Source organism: Penaeus japonicus, unplaced genomic scaffold, assembly GCF_977035675.1.
Source record: "Penaeus japonicus unplaced genomic scaffold, GWHDUDI00000001_assembly GWHDUDI00000029, whole genome shotgun sequence".
Taxonomy (NCBI): Eukaryota; Metazoa; Arthropoda; class Malacostraca; order Decapoda; family Penaeidae; genus Penaeus; species Penaeus japonicus.
In genome coordinates, this window is record NW_028234431.1 from 27,718,638 (window position 1) to 27,733,637 (window position 15,000).

The 15,000-nt window shown below is 38.7% G+C and overlaps 2 non-coding genes across 2 annotated transcripts; one reads left to right on the forward strand and one right to left on the reverse strand.

Moving 5' to 3' along the window:
- The first annotated feature begins 8,351 nt into the window (after nucleotides 1–8,351).
- On the forward strand, nucleotides 8,352–8,422 carry TRNAG-GCC (transfer RNA glycine (anticodon GCC)). The gene has a single exon. It is a non-coding gene; the product is annotated as a tRNA-Gly (tRNA).
- A 4,428-nt stretch (nucleotides 8,423–12,850) lies between these two features.
- TRNAD-GUC (transfer RNA aspartic acid (anticodon GUC)) lies at nucleotides 12,851–12,922 on the reverse strand. The gene has a single exon. It is a non-coding gene; the product is annotated as a tRNA-Asp (tRNA).
- Nucleotides 12,923–15,000: the final 2,078 nt, after the last annotated feature.

Below are 15,000 nucleotides of genomic sequence, written 5' to 3' on the forward strand. Positions count from 1 at the left end.
ACTGGTGATAATGTGGTAGAATGTTGTATGGCTGAGGTAAATCATGTGAAGGACGAACAAGGCAGTTGAGTTGTCATCTAATAGGGTTGTTTAGTCCTGTGACAACTTGGTCTAACTGTTCAAGTTGATTTGATTTGATATAGTTTATTTGCAGAATAGTTTACATGCCCTGCAAAAAGCCAGGGTAAAATGTCAAGTATCTATCCAAACTGGCTAAGCTTCTATTGCGTAAAGGGCTTAGTCAAGCACAAATCTTACATACCTGAGGGGCTGTATTATACTGGTTAACATATTTACGTTTTATCTGGTTGGTAAAAAAAAACTTTTATATCACTGATCATGTCAAAGACAAGACCAGTGTTTGTAATAAAATTAATATATGGTGAACATTAAAATCTCCACAAAATAACACAGCATCATTATGTATCATATTGTCAGGTTTAGATACCTCTTCACTATCATGCGGGTTATATACATTAACAATAATGATAGTTTTACCATCAAGAAATAACCTAACACCGAGATTTTGGCATGGAGTTCTTTATATATATACCAAGCCCTCTTGTAGAGGGATTAGCCATATTCGGTTTGTCATAATAAGTGTATCCCGCAATTTTTGCATAGCGGCACTAGTTCTGACTTCTTGAAGGCAACATACACCAACATCCTCAGTGAGAAGATATTGAGAGAGAGTTGCCTAGCGTTTCTGCAAACTTTTAATGTTCCAAGTAATACATTTCAAATAATTACTTGAAGTCATCGGTCGTTATTTGATAATTTCCAAGGTTCATTGTTGGATGCAAATCAACGGGCGGTGTGGGCTGTAGTCGCTCCAGGAGGGTGAACATCTTTTCCTGGAATTTAGATTGTTGGACTATTTGTTGTTGCATCATGAGCATCATCTGGCCCTGCTGGGTCATCATCAGTTCCATCTGCTTAATCAGCATGTGCAGCAGTTCCTTTATTTCACTGTTGGACTTTATCTTGTTGCAACGAGGACGGTGCTGGGGCTGGAGTTGGAACCGGAAGTAGAGTTGAGATGAGCACTGGAGGTTGCATTGGGGTTGTGTTTGGTTGTACAGGAACTGGTGCTCCTGTTGGTGTTGGTGCTGAGGTTGGTACCTAGCCTTTATTTGAAGGGATTACCACATTCTTCTTTGGAAGAGGTGGGAAGGCCTTCACATCAGTATGGCAAGGAGCTGGGGTGGCGTTCTTGGCAGGGAGGATATCCTTCTGATATTTTTTTTCCTATTCTTTGAAAAATATGTACATAATGCAGAATTCGCATTATGCTCTTGGCGGCACTTCACGCATTTCCGACGGATATCTTGTCCTTCGGAAATCTTATCTGCGCATTCTGCACTTGTATGGGGGAGAGCGCAGTATCGGCACCGCGGATTGTCGCGAGTGCAAGCACGCGCTCCGTGTCCCCACTTGGAGCAGTTTGAGCAAAACGGGGAGAGGGATTTGAAGACGGCACACCTAAAGGGTGCCATACCTTCAACCAATTTGATTGTTTGGGGATTACCTCCCCCTTGTATGTAATGACAACACGCTGGGTCAGCTTCCCATTTTTTCTTTAAACACTCTGCATTTAAAATATTTTCATTGTGTGTCATATCATCGGTCTCTATTTCTTTTGGGACGTCGAACACGATGATGTTGGTGCATTGTCCTTTCCCATAGACTTTTGCTTACTTAAGGACTTCTCCCATTGCTCCGACTGTTGTTAACTGTGCAAGAATTGTTTCGTTCTTGCAGCGAACGTATATATTGTTTCGTCCAATTCTTAATTCTAATGATTCCTTTATTTAATTGTAAGGATCCACTTTGAGAGCCTGGCATATCCAGCGATATTTATCTCCGGGAGTCTTTCTTGAAATGGACACAGAGGTGCCCGGAGGGAGTAATTTTCACAGAAGCGTCACTTGCAGGTAACTTCCTCTTTGCTGTTTACTTCACTCTTTCTTCATGCATTAGCACCGCCGTCTATGTCTACCTCACAGAGGGCATCATATCTGCCCTCAGTTTCCATTCCTTGAATAGAGGTGGACATTGTTCTAGAAGGGGGGCGGGGTCGCCAGAGAGGCCGACCTGAGCGGCCTTTAAAAAAAACATGTTCATTCGGGTACCCCACACAGGTTTATGTCTGTGGTATTGCGGAGGATTTTCACTGATGTAGCTTCCACTGTATGTATTGCATATCACTTCTAAATTATAAATGATATGAAAGTAACAATATCGTTCACTATGGCGTAATTTAGGTGTCAGGTCTGCAAAGATCTGCTTATCCGGGTGACACAGATCCTTGAAGATAGGACACGAGTCATGAGAGAGGTTAGAATAAACGTCCTTTCACGTTGGTGACATGACGGAGACTGTGTTCAAGTTGGGGAGTAGTCGTTTGGAGAGCACGTAGACATCATAAATGGTAATGTAAATAGTGATTCAGGCCAATAACCATTCCAACAAGTTATTGAAACAAGTTCACATACACGAAACAAGTGGAATTTGTCGGGGGCAGGTGTCATGTTCTTATTGTTGAAGAACTTTAGTGGAAGTTTCTTAGCTTCCATCCCTTCAGCATCATGCATGCGTTCAAACACCTCAACAGTTCCAATTGGCAAAGAAGTGCAATACCCAGCAATTACAGTCTAAATTCTGTGTAAATGAGTCCATGCAATAGGGGGCAATGGCCGGCCGTTCCTGTTAGCACAGTCATCTGGCGGATCTAAGGTCCAATTCTGTTTGGCAACCTGGCGAATAATTGCGCCCATCTGACAGTCACTGGTCAGATCTTTCTGTTTCACAAATCCAAGTGAAGAAATGATCTGGCTGTTTAAACTTTTGCTGCTGCCCAACAAATTATGAATGCAAGGAGGCGTAGGTGAATCCGCTTTTGGGTTGGCAATGTGAGCAAATATTATACAGAAGCAAATTGTCCAAACCGAAGTTCAAATAAGGTTCAAATGTAGAAATAATAAAACTGAATATATATTCATCTTTAACCATCTAGCTAGATAGCCAGCTATATGTTCATATTCTCAATTACATAAATCTATTTTGACTTGAAATGCATGTGTAATTAGATACTGAATAATTACTTACTTATCAGTAGACCATAAACTCTGTTCTTGTTTGTTTTAAAGTCCGTCAAGCCGTCGAGCGCGCACAATATGGGCTAACAATCTCCAGCGCTCGGAAATCAGAAATAACGACCACTCGGATACTGCTTTGATGGGATTAGAGGGCGGGGATAAAAACGTGCGTTAAGGTCACACACCGAATGTACGATCTAATTTTAACAAAAAAATGTGCTTTCCTAGCAATCACTGGTCATACAGCAAACAAAATACTTTGTTTTAAAAAACATGGAAGCATCTATAAGTGGACAAATAGCACTTGTACCGGATTCGACTTCTGCCGCTACCAAACAAATGTTGACTGCATGATGATTACGTGAGTTTGCTCAAGACGAAAATGTTGTATGTAAGCACAAGGTTCCATGTATAATAAAATTTTATGTTTCATATTTCCAGTGATATAGATTTAGCAAACTTGTGTATCACTAACCCATTGCAGACGGGTCAATGTAATTGACATGGGGCTGCCATTTGACAGGTTTTGTGGAACGAGGGAGACTCATGTTTTGCCCCTCAATTGTTTTTTCTGCCCAATTCCAGCTCAGATATATGTTAGAGCACTGAATTTTTTCTCTACTTTTTTGCGTTTCATCTTTTGAGAATTATAGTGGGTACTGGTATGGCAATGGGATTGGTCAGACAAATAATTCCTATAGTTTAGTCTTTTAGTCTAAATAAAGCAAGCATATACACTGTAAACTCAGTGTGGCATCACTATCATGCACCAGTGAATTACAAAGTTAATTGAATCATTTTCTTTACCATTGCAAATGAAAATATGACACTCCTTGTGTCAATCGGCAAAGGAGCCAAACTGTAAGTGGCAACTTACTCGCCTCACATATGGCTACTCCTGTGTTGGTACGTTTGTCTTGGAAGAGTCAAACTGCACTGACCACTTGCATCTACGTCTTTGTTGTTGTTGATGTTTTTTTTATAACATGTTCTGAAAGAATATTATACATCTTCGTTTCATGGTTCGTTTCTTTTCCCCAAAGATTTTGGCGAATGATCGAAAGAAAATTGAAACAGGTTCGTTGGTGTCCTTATATCATTGTCGACCATTCACAACAGAAGTTCCTGTCAGCCATCATGACTTTTAAAGATGGGGTCACCCTTACATTTCTTAGGAAAATGAAGGAGATCACAGACAGAAAGGTGAGCATCAATGAAATAAAAACAGAAGACAGGAGGGTCAGTATGGTGTTGCTTGGCTTTTCAGTCTTTTGGGAATTGCATTGACCATCTCGCATACCTTGGTTGGTGAGGCTTCCTGTTTACAGAAGGGGAAGACGCCCACTAGGCAAGTTCTGATTACCTTGAAATAAAACTCATCAGCTCCCTAGACCTAGGTAACTGGCACACTTTCAGCCTCAGGCCTTACGTGGCAGAACCAGAGCCAGTGGTTCGGGCACCACACCATATGGCCAACTGTTCGGCCAAGCTCAAGTGTGGCATCTGCAACAAGCTGCACAATACAGAATTATGTCTCAATGCACAAAGGGAGGGACAGAAAGATACCACTATTAAGTGCCCCAAAGCAATGGTTGGATTTCTTGGTCCAAAGTGAAATGGACATGGCCAGTTTTAAGTTTAGCTCTTCTTCCACATCGTGTAGGGAATGCAATGTCTAGTGGTCCGTTACACTTACACCAGTAGTATTTTGTTTATGTTGTGCATGCTCGACGGCAACTCTATAAACAACCAAATGCAGTGTGTACATTATTGACACATTCGATATTTAGTTAAATTGCTGTAATTGCCTGTCTGCACATCACTGCATCATGAATGAAACTCTCTCTGCTAAGGTGCACTCAGGGGTGCCTGAAGACAGCAATAGTTTTAGAAGCTGAACCGTTGCACTCCTTTGCAAATCTCACACTGAACTGATCTCTTCCGTAAAACATATAGGATTTTCGCCTTTACACCCTAGTTATGAACTAAAGAATGGGACTTAATAACAGCTGTTATCTAAACTTGATTAGCTATGTTAAACATTTGTTTGTCTCTGATTCTGGCCGGTAACATGGTCAAACTAGCACCTTTCCTTTTTTTTTTTTTTTTTTGTCAATTTTTGGAGGTGTGCAGTCACACACTAGTGCTTTAGCCCAGGAGCCATCAACTCAAAATTGCCTCGCGGCCTGACATGGACTTCACAAACAGAACTCCCGTGAATGATGATGGGACAGGCATCAAGCGACCTAGATATGACACCAAGATTGAAAGCTTCAGCGATACGGAAAGCGACTTTGAAAGACTTTGATATGGAACTAAACATGGTAACTCTCGTGGATGAGGTTAGTGGCAGTGGGAAGGGCAGGGGAGCTATTATTCCCAGAATATTGCGAAATGTCCATGAAAAAGCTAGAGTGGGCAATGCAACTTGGAAAAGAACATAGTCCTTTTGAGCCGTTGCTAAAAGTAGCGAAGGGAATGCCGTATCTTACGGTACAGAATGAAGAAGCGAAACAGTTCCTGACATCTCAGGGGTATAAGGGGACAGTGCTGCTTGTCCCACAGAAATGGATAAAATTGACGAAGGTCATTATATTTCATACGAGAGGATTGTTTGAGTGAAAAGGCACGCATCACGAGGCTAGGAGTGATGCCAGCTGGTTGCCCTCATGAAAGGAGAAGTCCCGGAGAAGGAGTCGCAGGTCCTGTGCCTCAAGTGCAGCAGATGGGGACATAAGTTGTGGACCTGTCAGCAGGACGTCAGATGCAGATTCTGCGGCAGGAAGCATAACTCTAGGATCTACAGAGCAAAAAATAGACAATCAAAGAGGGTGAAACCTAGCTGCTGCAATTGCAGAGGCTTGCACAATGCTGGGGCTCTATCATGCAAGGCGAGGCCATGGGTGGAACCTAATTCCTCGGCTTCCAATGAAGAAACCGAGGAAAAAGCAGGACTGACCACCAGACGACCTGAGCAGGAGAGTATTCCTGTACCGCCCACTAATGCTTGGTTGCAAGGCCCACCGTGAGGACTGCAATTTCAGGAAAAAGACGGGAAATGCCATGAATGAACAAACCAATAGCCAGACGAGAGGGGATATCGCAGCCCAGGGAACGACGAGGGACAGTGATGCAGATTCTCCCGTAAAATTGATGTCTGCAATTGCTGGAATGTTGCATACATTAATGCAGAGGTTGGTTGCAATTGAAAAAAGTTTGCGATAGTGATGGATAGTGGTGTAGAAGACAACAAAAAGGGAGAGGAGGTTGAGGAAGAAACTCCCGCACAAGAAACCTTACTGAAAAACAACAATGATCTGGTGGTTAAGAAAAACACAAAGCAAAATTACGATTAAGGGAAAAGAAGGAAAAATAATGCCGAGTTTAGTGGAAGGAACATCAGCGACCTTCAGGTCATTGTTACTTAAGTGCAGACACTGAAAATGAATAAGCTGAGAAAGTGGGAGTTAGTTCAGGGGGAGTGGACTAACATCCAGGAACTGTTTGCCAAATACAGGAAACATAAAGGTCTTAGCATGCTGAGGGTGATAATTTATACTGTTATATCGCGCTCCTAATATGTAAACATTTAACTCTGTATGCTTGTGATTAATCCGCCTTTTGCTCTGTATATATTTCAACATGTTGACATAGCTGTAAGATTTTCTAAAATATATGTGAGCCAAAAGAGGGACTAAGATTGGAGTTAGGATAACTTATGTTACCTTTTCCTTTTGCGAAATTTGAGTTCTCTGCCACAAATTAAATTTAAAAGTCTGGAAAAGAGATATTTAGAACCAACAATAAATTATTAATCAACCAGGGATAACTTTGGTTACATGAAATAACTACATGTAAAATTTCAAGACAATCTTTTCACAATAGTTGAAATGTACAAGAAAAACATTTTCGTTTCATATTTAACAAAAATATTGTTCTTTCTCTGGTACTATAATATCTGAAACTCTCTAAACTTATATGAAAACTTTCATGATCTAAAATATTTTTAAAAATAAATCCAATTACAAAATTACTCTCATGTCAAAAAAAATAGATATATCCAAAAATTAGTAAGCAATGAATTCTTGACATGATCACTGGTTGTCTGCTTTTACATCATAGATAATAAAGCACTCCGAAGTCATGTTCTAACATCCTTATAAGGCATTAATGAGACATTATACACTCCAAAATCCATAAAACAACTCGACGCTTCAGTTTAAACACGAGCGAACACCATCTTTGATGTTTTTTTCAAAGCGAAATTATAGTCTCAAAGTACTTTTAAAATTACACGACTAATATTGACAAGTATTGCACATGTGTGTGTATTCATTTATGTACATTACATATATGATGAAAATGGGACTGGCCTATTTACACAGGGCAATGGTCAATTTCTGCATCTGTTCTTAAAGAAATTCAGCATTTTAAAGAGCTATGATATATATAGCAATTTGAAATCTAAATAGAATGGAATTGGAACATTCCGATCACTGTCTTGTTAAATGAAATAAGACTAGTCCCTTCTTCATCGGCAAGACCCAAGTAAGGCCAAGAATAGAACTTTATTTTTTTTTTTTCTCTCTCTCTCTTTTGACTTACTTTCCCAGCAGTCAAAAACTACTGAATCATTTGTAAAACTGAGCTTCCATATTTCCATCCGGTAAGAAATGAAAAAAAGCGAAGACCAGAAATCGTCACCGCCCCCCCCCCAAAAAAAAAAAAAAAAATAAATAAAATAAAATAAAATATATATATAATATATATATATATATATATATATATATATATATAAATCAAACTCAAATTCTTGAGAAAAAGGAGGAGAGGAGGAGTTTTTTGTGCTCTGGGAGATATTGTATGACTGAAGGAGTAATATATAATGCATGTATGTCAAACCTGTCTGATTCTACATTTAGACCATGTCTAAAGAGAACGGCTTTATACATAAATGGATATCTTGATTACATATATATATATATATATATATATATATATATATATATCTTTCATGATTGTTTACAAATTTACGTAAACTACAATGTAATTATTCTTAAATTTATTTAAACTGAAAACAATTTCTAATTGATTGCTGACATTTTTCTTCTTGATAACAAGCATGATAATCCTTTTGGACACAAAATTATTTATGTATTTATATATGCGTAATAAAACACGGATATCTGAAAATTGAAAATGCATTTGCGAGGAAATCGATACATATCGTCTTTAACACATCATCACTACGAAGCATCGGTGGTTCAGTGGTAGAATTCTCGCCTGCCACGCGGGAGGCCCGGGTTCGATTCCCGGCCGATGCACATTTTGCAATCGACTTTTCTTGTTTAAATGTTATAATGTTCGTTTACTTTAATCCTAGTTATTCCCAAATTTTATCTTCAGATAATAATAAGGTCTAGGGGTTGGAAGTTTGCATGTCTCCTCGGCAGGTAATAACATTAAGCCCCTTCATTTTTTACTTCTAAAACCATCCTAATGCACTTTTCTAACTATTCCCCCATGAAATAAGATGATATAAAACAAAAACAGAGGGGAAACTAAGAGTTTAAATCAATAACGTCTAATACTGATACAAATAATGATAATAAATTAATGATCATTATCATCAGACTGATAATGAGGGCATAATGACCATTGCATAATAAAAATAATAATTATATTATTAATAATTTTGACATGATAAATTAAAAAGACGTAGTAGCAATGTTAGAAAATAATTTTGTAGTAATAAAAAAGATAAGAATGTTTATTATGATCTTTATCATATACTGATAAGGAAGGTGGCATGATGGGAACAATAAAATATAATAAAATTTCATCTCACTCTCACTGTCTGGACCCTTTCACATGTAACTAGAATGAGTAACAAAGTCCCCAAACTGCATCTTGGTTACGAAACAAATATATTGAGAATGATGCTCAAAATGTTTGGTACCACTCATCAAAGAACTTAGCCAGAAGCACCTAGATAATAAATTATATTTCTAATACTCTACATGTAGTGAACAAAATATGATTCCCCTTTCTTTAAACCATTAAATGAGTGTAAGAGACATGATAAATATTTAACTCCATTAGTCAAATATAAAACTTGTAAAATTAATTAAAACAAAGTACACAAAAATTTTGGCCTGAGCTTAAAGCCTAAACTTTTACAATGAGTTGTCATCTGTTGCTTTGCGAATCCTAAGTTTGCCACAATCCGATGCAGAAAGTTAAAACAAATAGTCTTAAAGAGGAAGCTCAGGAATATAATGAAAATAGTCATCACTAATGCATCACTTTACGTATACCATGCCCTAAAGAGAATGTCTGAAACTGTGCAATTTGGGGCTTCCCAAATTATGCTCCTGATCATAAAACCTCAAATCGGAAATATCACTAGTCAATCAAAAGCACAAAAAACAAGCTTTCAACATGCAGCAGCATAAAGCAATCAAAATAGGTAAGGATAACCCATATCATTCGATGTTATAGACTAGGAGGGAAGATGAGGTGGTGGTAATAGACTGATGATAGTAGAGTAATATATTAGTAATAATAACAACTTTGATATCATAAGCTAGATTGGAAGATCAAATGGTATCAGTATAGTGGGATAGAAAACCACATATGAGCTCCATGTTACCTTGTTAAAAAGTAGGTATGGTATCAGTGGTTTTGTTGATGAACCAGTGATATTCAGTGCTGGTACCTTAAAAGGCGAGGGTTATGCAGTCACACTCTGTTACACACAGAGTACCTCTCGTTCTTCATGCGCCAGACATAGGTCTCCTTCATGGTCTGGCTTGCCATCTTGAGCTTGCCCCGTACACATAGGTGCATCTCCACCAGGCTCTTTGATGACTGGTCTGGGCACCCAACCTCCTCGCAGATGCCCAGCTTGGCACCAGCAATTACCATCTGGGCCTCATTGGAGAAGTTAGCCACCAGCACTGTAGCTAATTCCTCCCCTTCTGCTACACTGTCAGCCAGCGGCAGGTATCCCCACCATGCTTTCCACTTCATCGGATCCTGGCCTCCATCCTTGGGGTAAGGTGAAGTCACTTAGCTGTTACTACCCCCATACAGCCAGCCTCTGGAAGCAAAGTCACTACTTGACCTTGCTCTGCATCAGGAAGTCAAGGCCTATCAAGCACGGTTCATTCAGAATGGTGATATAAACCGGCAGCCACACCACCGTGTTGCCCACGCCGATACAAGCCTCCACTGACCCCTTGAGCTGCACACAATGCACTGTGATACTACACAGCCTCTGTGGCGAGTCTGGGAGTCACACAGCAGCTAGCATGTCAGGTCGCACCAAGGTCTTCTCAGCCTTGGTGTCCATTGAAAGGCAGCATGACTTCCAATCTACTGAACCCTCCACCTGTATTGTGCCGATTGTTCAGCTTACACAAATCAGGGCCCAGTTACTGAGGACGGCTGGGTTTTGGCCCTCTTCAGCACCTCTACATCCTGTGCCACTTGGGACAGTGTCTCGTCATGCTCTTGAGTCCACTTCTTCAAGCAGGCCCAGTACACATCGACCTGGTGGTGGTGCTCGAAGTGGTGTTGGAAGGCCTCCACCACACTAATGTCGGGGGCCCACTAGGGCAGCACCTAATGCCCCAGTACTTCCACCATTCCACCCTGTAGCATTGTTACCAGCTACAGTGCCTTCTTGGCCTTGCTCCAGCCCTGAGCAGACACCTGCATTTCTAACTAAGCGACATAGGCCTCTCAGGCCACTTTCCCATCATACTCTGCTGGTTTACGCCTTTCAGAACGCCTGGAAGCCAAAGGGCTACGGAGTGGAGAATGTGGGCCATGGACCAACTGGACTGGAGGGGAGGAAGGGAGTGAAGGAGGTAAAGTGTCTGCTGCCAGCTGGACCCAAGGCAGCGGTTCTGATGGCTCCCAAGCCCCCTGCAGGGAGCCCTTGACAGACAATAGTAAATCCATCACAGGGTATCTGCTACCAGAACCTCATCCACTTTCTCTACGTATGACATTGCTTCCTCATGATGCCACCTCTGGCTCTACTTCCTCCCTCAAGCCATGGCTCCCAAGCCCCCTGCAGGGAGCCCTTGACAGACACCAGTAAATCCATCACAGGGTATCTGCTGCCAGAACCTCTTCTCTACATATGACATTGCTACCTCATGATGCCACCTCTCTGGCTCCACTTCCTCCCTCAAGCCATGAACCTCAATTTTCAGTCTTTACCTCTTCTAGGCACTGTCGCAGGCATTGTCAGCATACTACTGAGTTTACACCTTCACTTATGAAAAATTTATCTGAAATACCTCAACAAGATGGCCCACTTACTCCTCCCTCTGTGCCTGCTCATTCTTTCAGAGCCTACTAGTCCACTCTTTGAGCCTGCTCGCATGCCCTTTGAATTATTTTCTACCTCATATTGGCCACCTCCTCTCTCTCATGGCAGCCATCTTTGGACCCCATAATGAATCAACGTGTCTCATTGTTCAATGCTCCTTGATCTGACACCCCTTTTACATCACCACCCCACCTATATCCCGCAAACACCAGGTAGGTAGGCAGACAGTGTGCATAGACTAAACAGCCTCTATCCTGTGGCTTTGTCCCAACTTTTATGCCATGTTTGCTTAGATTACATCATGTTATCCATGTTTACACAATGATTACACGGACACAAAGACACCCTCTGAAGTAATAATAATAATTATATATATATATATATATATATATAACTAAATATATATATACATATATATAACTATATATATATATATAACTATATATATATATATATATATATATATATATATATATGTATATATATATATATATATATATATATATATATATATATATATATATATAGTTATAATTATATATATACCATATATACAATTATATATTAATATATATATAGTTATATTCATATAAATATATTATATATATTATATATACATATATATATATATATATATATATATATATATATATATATATATATATATATATGCATGTATGTACACACACATATGTGTATAAACATATATATATATATATATATATATATATATATATATATATGTATATATAGATACATATATACATATATAAACATATATACATGTACATATACATATACATATATATATATATATATATATATATATATATATATATATATATATATATATATATATATATATATGTGTGTGTGTGTGTGTGTGTGTGTGTGTTCATATATATACGTATATATAAGTGTGTGTATATGTATATATATATATATATATATATATATATATATATATATATATGTATATACATATATATTAAAGCACATATACATATATATGTATATATATATAAAAGCACATATACATATATATGTATATATATACATATATATGCACCTGTGTGTGTGTGTGTGCACGTGTACGTGTACGTGTACGTGTATGCGTATGTGTATGTATATGTATGCGTATGTGTATATGAATATGTATATTTATGTATGTATATAATATGAATATGATATATATAAAATATAGATAAGATATATATATATATATATACATATATACATTTTTTTTTCTTTATATTCATATACACATACATATATACTTGTATATATATATGTATATATACATATATACATACACACATTTTGTCTATGTATAGTTTTGTATAGTTTGCTAATTCAGGTACGTTATATTGACTCTTACTAAACTTCAAAGTAAATTTTTAAAAAGTGCCTCCCCGGCGGGGAATCGAACCCCGGTCTCCCGCGTGACAGGCGGGGATACTAACCACTATACTACCGAGGAATCGGTACTGAAGAGGAAAATTCTTTGCGTGAGACCACTAAAATTTGAGTTTCTTTGTGTATAGCAATCCACGTGATTCTATGCTTACCTTATCTTATCATTATAACTGTCACTTACCTGTAATAATTAATTGTATATGCACCTATGTTTTTTATCTTATCCTTTACATGGATAAAATACATTTTCCAAAAGTAATCCCAAAATATTCAGATGCCGCAGTCATTCCCACTCGAAGTGAAGTAAATGTCGGAAATATTAAAATCAAATATGAAATGCAGGCGAATCTAAATAAAAGGTAAACTTCTAAATATCACAGTCTCCCTGCCTAACACATAACGGAGGACTCCAGTCAGTTGGCAACAGATAAAACCTTGTAACAGATGCGTCACAGCCCCATTGCCAGTTCCCTCAGTGTTACATGAAGTTATTACCTTAAGTTTTCTTAAGTTAATTACAGAACGTCACCAGGTAATAAAGACGGGTGTAGGATTTTCAAAATACAAAACACTAGTTCACGGGAGTGAACGAGAGCAAAATATAAATCATACTGTTTTCTTAATATGACTGCAAATTTGACTCGATTTTCATTTAAAGGCCTACTCACTCGAAATCAATATCTGTGGACGTTTCATTTGTCAGTTAGGTCTATCGATTATTTTTTCCGACATGAAGTTTCTAAAACTTAAGCTTTTCGGGTGCAAATATTTCCATCAAATCAAGAAAATATGGTTGCTTGGATTTTTTAAAAATAGTGCCGCGTCGCTAAATACCACGATATTGGTATCAATGGATCCATCTCACCCTCTACTGCCTTCGTTCTTACAGTGTACTTAGTGCTACTAACCTTGACCAATTTGTTCTTCCTATATGTAGCAGGATACCGCCTAACCTCACCTAGGCGTCAGTCTGCCCTGATGAAGTACAGCTTCATGAAAACCACATGGTTTCCGTTCCACTTCCGTATAAAATCGTACACCGACCAGGGACACCCATCACATTTCACCATGATGTCTCAAATTATACGAAACCCGCACCCGCTGTGCGTCCTCCCTACAATTTGTCCTGGGGATCCCGTGTATTCCATTTTCCTCAGGATGGGAAAGTAGGCTGGCCACTCACTAGAGGGCAGCCTACACCTAGTGTAATTACACCGAGAGATAATACACCATATACTGAGGGACATTGCTGGGGTCTGCAACATACCATGTCCAGCATTCTAGTCCATATTTCGGCAATGGCATGCGACATGCAGAAAATTCCACGCAGTTCATTTGCCACAACGTACGTGATACATATGCAGCCGTATTCAAAGTCTCTAGGCGCCCAGTTCATGAACATGCCACAATTGGTATTCTAGAAGCGCGTGTTCGTATAAAGTGCGTGGCAATTGCAGGCGAAAGTATTGGAACAATCGTGGGAACTCCGTGATATGGAGGCTTGTCATGATAGTTACACGGCCGAAAAAATGCATACTTTTAGTGTAATCTTTGTTACCAAAACTTCATAGGAGCATACCGCGTAAAGAAATTAATATCTATATTGGATGCATTAGGCATCATTGTCCTAGACTTGGATTACAAACCATTTTAGTAAAACATGGACTCGCTGCTAAGTTTGTTTACCTTTTGGCGGATTTTTCGAAGGAGAGTTAATTTAAAGGAATGGTAACGGTAGTCAGGAATGCATAATAATTATATGAAGTATGTATGCATTAAATACGCATATAGTATATTAAATATAAGCATGTATGTACAGTATATATACACAAAATAAGGAAGATCTATACATATATAAACGATCCCTCACACCTCGTTTGTTTTGATGGAGCGTGAACTGAATTGCCAACCACGCGTTCGTGAAATGGTTGTCAATTCTTTAACAAGGAACAAGTACAACTGATTCACACCAAAATTGAACTGTCTTTTGTTAGTGCTACCTGTGACTGTAGTTTCTCTCATGATTTTGTCGTGTGGACAGTGTTATTCATCCGAAACATAATAACTCTGGAACGGTTGGTAAATCTGAAGCAACTGACACAGACGTGCCACGCTTTTTCTTTTTCGAATATCACTTTCGTG